Here is a 6,657-nt window from a genome sequence, read left to right on the forward strand (position 1 = left end):
GCATCTCCTTCCCCTCTCCCATGCTTCGGAGCACCAAGCTCCAGGGTCGCCTCTGTTTCCTCTTCCCTCCCAACCCAGGCTGAGCACCTCGCAGGTCTCCTTCCTTTTCCTCTGCAAATTCACCTTGGGCACCCAGCGGCCGAGGTTAGAAATGGTTTTGCACATGGCTTGCTTGGGGTTAGCTACTAAAGCGAGTGGGAAAAACAGGTTTTTACCTCGCTTCAAAGCTATTTTAAGCCAAACGTTGCCGTGTGGACATTAGGTGAAAATCACCACGTTGTTTTGGGCAGGAAATCAGCTTTCCCAGAGTAGAAAGAGAAGCATTTCGTAGCCAAGCCGCTTGGTTAGATGCCGGGACGTGGCAGGAGGGTGGCACTCTGCACCCCAGAAAAACGGTCTTCCTCCAGCCCGGCAGAGGGACGGTCCCCTGAGACCTGGTACGGCCCCGTAGGCCTCTGAGGGCCTGGCAGAGGGTGCCGTGCGTTGAACAAGGGTTTGGCCGAGCCGTGGCTGGTGAAATGCAGGCGTGCGGGGGCAGCGCGCCCCGTGGCAGACACCAGTGGGTGCCCCCCCACCACGGCAGCTCCCACAGCACCCCGAATGCAGGCTGCTGACGGAGGGGCAGCAGTGTGCCTGCGTTTCTCTGCTGTAAATAATTACTGTTAATGTTCTACTTGAGACCAAAGCCCGCGTGCTGGCCAAGCACAGGAAGCAATGAGTCGTCCCCTCCAAAATAGCAGTGTCATTAAAAAAAATTGTAGCTAACTCTGCTTTGCCCAAAGGAGCAGGTCTTTCGAGAGCTCCCATATGTGAGTGATCCAAGAGGTCTCCGCTGTTACGCTGCTCAACAGATGGTTTACATTTTTCTGAATCACTGATTCCCGTTTCGTGTCAAGGACCTGTCTGGGCAGAATTACCTTGGGGTGCACAACTGAAAGGCAAAAAAGCCAAAAAGCCAGTTCTGGCCTGACCGAACCAGGGTCTCCGACCCAGCTCTGCACCACAGAGGGGCCCATCAGGAGCGTGGCTGTCACTGCACTGCCTTCCCTGTCCTCCTCTTCCTTGGGCACCCCCCTCTTCCGAGCCTGAGAGCTGCCCCGGTGCATCCAGCTTCACCCAGTAACAGCGACTCGGGCGCCTTCGATCAGGTCCAGCAATCCTGGCTCCACAGGCAGCGTCTCTCTGCCCGTCTGCCCATCGCCAGGGCTCAGGCTGCATCTTCTCCAACGACCTGCAAGGGAGAGCTTGGGTCAGAGGCGAGCACCTAGGGCCAGGCCACCCGTTCTTCTCACAGTGAGCTGTGGTACGGACTGAAATTTGCTGTTTGACGCAGGTTTGTTTGTTTGAGAAGCGACCTGAATTGCACGTGTTCCTGGCGGGACTGGGCTGCTGCCAAACTCAGGCTTAGAGGTGAGCTGGGGTGCTGGCCAAGGACACCTGGGCCACCACACCAGGGAGTCCATGAGATGCCTCACTGGGCACATTTGTCGCGTGAAGTGAAAAAAAGAACTAGAAATTTATCCTTCATCTGGCTTCCTGACCTATCCCTGGAAGACTGAGTTCCCTCTTTCAGTAGGGGCTGGACATCTGGGAGACAAATAGGCCACCATTTCTCCAGTCTGAGGTTCACTCCTCTTCTCCAGAGGGGCTTGGTTAGCATGTGGGCTCTCCCAAGAACCTCAGAGTTGTTGGCTATTCAAGCCTTACACCTGGCAGCCACTATCCGTTACAGGCAAAATTAGGGCAGGAGACCATGTTGCTTGTAGGGAATGAACCTGCGTGAAGGACAGCAGAGCTCAGGAGGCCCTGCCCCGCGTGATCCCGGTTCAGTGGCATTGGGAGCTGAGTGGCCTGTGAGCAGGCCATGAGTTGGAGCATGAGTTGGCAGCTCTTTCCTGCCTGTTCCTCTTGGCATCTCCTGCTGTGGCCATGAGAGGTGCCAGGTTTGTGCCAACGCATCGGCAATAATGTTTGATGACCGTACAAATGACAAATGTCCTGAGATGGGCAGTGGTGGTGGTGATACCACCAGCATCTAACAGCCGTGTGCTCACAGCTGTTCCAGGAGGACAGACTGGGTGATCCCTCCCACTCCCCAAAAAGCCGTGGCGGGGTTGCTCTTCCAGCCAGGGGCTGCAAAGGTCGTGCCAGGGATCCCTGTGTCCTAGCACTGCTTGCACTCGGATAGGGACACTATGGCACAAGGTGGCACATGGGCAGTCCCCTGGCTGTGACACCAGCAGGACCCAAGGGTACGTGTCCCGGCTCCAAACAGGGTCCTTCACTCACGGAGAGACTTCGGGCTGCTGCTCCCTTCTGTAGCTCACCTTTCCCAGGTGTCCTTTGCTACTGACGGTGCTTCAGAAACTTCTTTGAGGTTATGAATATTTAGCCCTTCGTAGAGCTGCAGGTTTTTAAAACTAAAAGGTCGTTGCTAGGGGCGCTTCGCCCCATCTCCAGCTTCACAAAGGGTGTGGAAACACCCACCTGCACCTTCCCTGGGACAGCGCCGTGTTGCAGGGCTCTGCTCTCAATTTCAAGGTCTGGAGTGACAGTCAGTCCAACATCACTTGCTCAGCCATATCTTAGGCGTGTCCTCGCTGCTGTCAGCCTCAGGCCACGCTCTCTTTCTATGCTGCTTTGTGCAAGATTCATCTGCTGCCAGAAGCCTCTTCTATGAAGGTACCTGTAGCGATGCTTAGGTCAGATCTTCTCTCTGCACTAAAGACAAGGCACTGCCTAAGTTTCCCGGTATGTGCCATACCTACGGTGGTGTTTACGGAAGGGCTGCAAGCTTTTATTAAAATAATAGAAAACCCGTGAATTTATTTTTTGCTTCCAGGAGGGGCAGAAGAGGGTAACAAAGTGTAATAATAATCACGTAAATTGCATAAAAAAATAAATAATTACGTAAAGCAAATCAAGCCGATATTTGGTTTACTAATTATCGAATAATTATTTGCTACTGCGGTACCCACTGTTACCAATTCCGTCACAGGGAAGCAGAGCCTTGCTGAGAAATCATCGACCTGCAGGCTAAAGATGAACTAAGGGAAGCATCCCACAGAAAATGCAAGGATCGGGGGCATTTGGCACCACGGGGCACTGGGAGGGCCGGGAGGAGAAGCAGGTCCGGAGGACACCAAAGGTGGGCACAGGGATTCCCTCAGCCCCTGCTGCTCTCCGCGATGGGACATGACGTTACTTTTAGCGTGCTTAGACACAGTGTTCGGCTAAACTTGTGTTTGCAGCTCCTTCGAATCACACCTCCACCAAAGGTTTCCCCTGCAGGGTTTTTGGTACACAGGAGGAGCCGTGATGGGAAGGTCCCAACCCCGCCATAGCTCCGGCAGGGACGCTCCAGGTCGTCGGATCTGGCACCGTGCAGCCGGGCTCAGCCTCTCCTGCCGGCCATCGCCATGACTCAGCCCAGACACAGGATGTCCCAACACGCAGTGGGGGCTCCACCGTGCCCAGCAACCCCTGCTTCCCTCCCTGTTAAATTCTTGGACTCCCTTCTTGCAGCCGCTGGTTAAAGCAACGTGTTGATCACACAGCCTTTGGGGACATCAGCATCTGCTACGAGCCAGAGCAAACACTTACAGGGTCGGGGGGGACACACCACCACCTAGAGGGAAAGTTGTTGCTATTGCTGCTAGAAATGATTTTTGTTGAGAAGGGACACGATCTTCTGGCTGGACGGGATTATCTCGGGATAGGTTTACTGATTGGCAAAGCCAGGGGGAGCCTGAACATCACTCGCTGGTGGAGATAAATCTGATCTCCCTCACTCAGAAAAGCTTCAGAGATGCTCTAACACCGGGCACTGCTCGCTCCCAGGGTAAAGCAGCTCCTCTTGTGCTTACGGGGAGCCCAGCAACCCCGTCAGGCCACCGACTGCCCTCGTCACCCTCGGGAGGCCATTCTGCCCCTCTGCCGCTGGGAAGTGTCGCAAGGTGTTTTTCTGTGGCCATTCCTGCATGAGACGCTTGAGGGAGGTTCATTTTCACGACCAACGCAAAGAGCCTCAACGGAAATGCTTTGCGGGACATGAAGCGCAGTGAAGGTTACAGCCAGGTTACTGTTACTGTAACAGGTTACTGGTTACAGGTTACTGTTCCTCTCACTCAGCAGGGCTGGGAGGTGGCACTTCAGGGGATCTCCTGCCTTCAGTACAATTCAGTTCTCTCTTTACAGTTACCGCGCTGCGCTGGGTTGAAGGGGAAGCTGTTTGGAGACGGATGAAGTTCATGTCCGTGCCTCCTCGTTGTATTTATGCGTTTCTTGAACTCAAGAGCAGTTTCTGCTGCAAACGCCTACATGGCAGCACTGGAGGGAGCTCTCAGTTGGCTTTTGAGTCACCTTTCCGTGGTGACAGCAAAATTACCTGCTCTGGTTTCCTATGTCAGAAAATGCCACCCCGTGGCACTGTTTCTTTCCTGAATAACCTACTTTAGCCAATTTCCAGAAAAGATGGCCGGTCCTCTGCAATGCCAAACAAGCCAGCGTGGAGGGAGCTGCTCTGGTTGGAAGCCATCCCTGAGGCCAAGCCAGGTTGAGATGCTCTGCATCCGGGTTACTGGAGCGTCGCCCCGTCAGTCACACCCAAATCACTACAACCGCAAGTTTTTCTCTGACGTTTCAGTTTGGGTTTTAAGCATTAAAATGAGTAGAGGCACCACCAGAGGCAGTGGGACCGGAGCTGCGGGCACATCCCCGGCGCGGGTCGGGCCGTCCACCTTGGTCTCCATGGTGGAGACCCCATATGAAACCATCATTCCAGCTGCGAGGCTCAGCAGTGGCCTGAATGAGTGCCGTGGGTCACAGCTCAGTGGGTCCTGAGCCACGTTTGTAATTCCTCCTGCTAAATAGAGGGGGTGGGGGCAGGGTGGGAAATAAAGCTAATGAAGAAATATTTTCTTCCAAAATAAGGGCTTTGCATGACTCAGCAAGGTGCAGAACATCTGTTTCCAACTTCTTCTGAGGTACCAACCGTCGGACAGGGCTGGTAGGTACCAGGTGGAGAAACATCTGTCCCAATTAAGTTTCCTGATGTTCCTCAGATAATTGTAGCCATTTTACCAGTGTGCTCAATTTCCCCCAAACCAGAAAGCAAATCAGAATCATAGAATCATGGAATCATAGGGTTGGAAGGGACCTCTGGAGATCATCTAGTCCAGCCCCCCTGCCAGAGCAGGGTCACCCAGAGCAGGTGGCACAGGAACGCGTCCAGGCGGGTTTTTTTAGGAATACACTACTCATAACCATGTGCTAGCTCTCGTCTAAGAGAAAGATGAGTATAAAGATGCTATTCAGAAGAGTTAAGCGGAGAGCAGACTTATTTCCAGTGGAAGCAGCGTGGTGTGCGGTGTGCCGTGATCAGCGAGCCGACGGGGATAAAAGGCCTGGGGAGAGCTGGGACCGCACTGCGGGGCCAGGGGATGGAAATCCTGGACCCTTCCAAACCACAAGGGCGAGAGGAGTGGGAAGGAGGAGCAGGTGGCTGGGGAAAGATGCTGGCCGTATGCCCGGAGCGGGGTCTGGGCTCATCGCTCCCCACGAGCGCAAGGCAGCCGGCAGCTGGGAATCACGCCCTCGATATGAAGCGTGAAATCCACGTCCAAAAAAACTTCAAATGGTGCATAATGTAACCCTTCGATGGGTTTTCTAACCAGGGATCTGGCGTTGAGAGCATTAAATTAAACATTAGGTGACTTAGCGTGCTGCACAGGAAAGCCTGGGAAATGAGGAACGCAGGGAGAGATTGCATTATTTACAGTTGCATTTTTTTCCCCCAGTTTTAAACGCCTTAGAGAGAACAAGCGCGTGCAGTGCTTAGAGGGGGACACGGTGTGGCCAGACTCCGCATTTGCAACCGCTGCCTGCTGTTCCCTGCCTGCTCCTTTTGCGTGGATTTCTCCATCCAGCTTCGCACGGGCGGCACCGCTCCCGCTTTCCACTGGCCGCCGCAAACCCTGCCAGCCCCGCGCCGTGCCAGCACGGAGCCCCGCGGCGAGGCATCGCCCAGCGCCATCCTCCACCCCAGGAGCCATGCCAGCCCCCCCCCGCCCCCCCACCAGACAGCAGCCCCAGTGCTCTGCTGCCCGGAGCGGGTGGAAGCCCCTGAATTTGCCCTCGGCCTCCACGACGATGCAAAGCACTCGCCTGCTGCGGCTTCTCTCGACTGCCTGTGGCCCGCAGGGCCCCGAGCAGGGTCATGGGGCCGGGAGCACGGGGCTTTCCCGCAGCCTCGGAAAGCAGGACCGAGCCACGATGGACCCGCGTTTGACAACGCGTTACCTTGCAGGATGAGGTTTTACTTCTATCCCAACGCTTTCTGCTAAAAAAAAAAAAAAAAAAAAAAAAAAAATATATATATACACGCACCAGGACTCAGACCGACGAAAACCGCCGCTAAGCAGTACCATTTGCCGCAGGGATTCCAGCTCAGAGCATCCTGCTCCGTCTCAGCAACGTGAGCGGTTGTTTGGGATACGGAGGGGCAGCCTCACGTGGCGGAAGGGGCTGGGAAACGCTGGCGAGCGCTCCTGTCACAGCTCGCGGGGAGAGGTATGCTGTCGCAGGAGAGCTGTAGGTTCTTCCTCAGAGCCTCATTTAAAACGCAAGGATGCACGGAAAAAAAAACCTGCTTTGGAA

Source organism: Chroicocephalus ridibundus, chromosome 11, assembly GCF_963924245.1.
Source record: "Chroicocephalus ridibundus chromosome 11, bChrRid1.1, whole genome shotgun sequence".
NCBI lineage: Eukaryota > Metazoa > Chordata > Aves > Charadriiformes > Laridae > Chroicocephalus > Chroicocephalus ridibundus.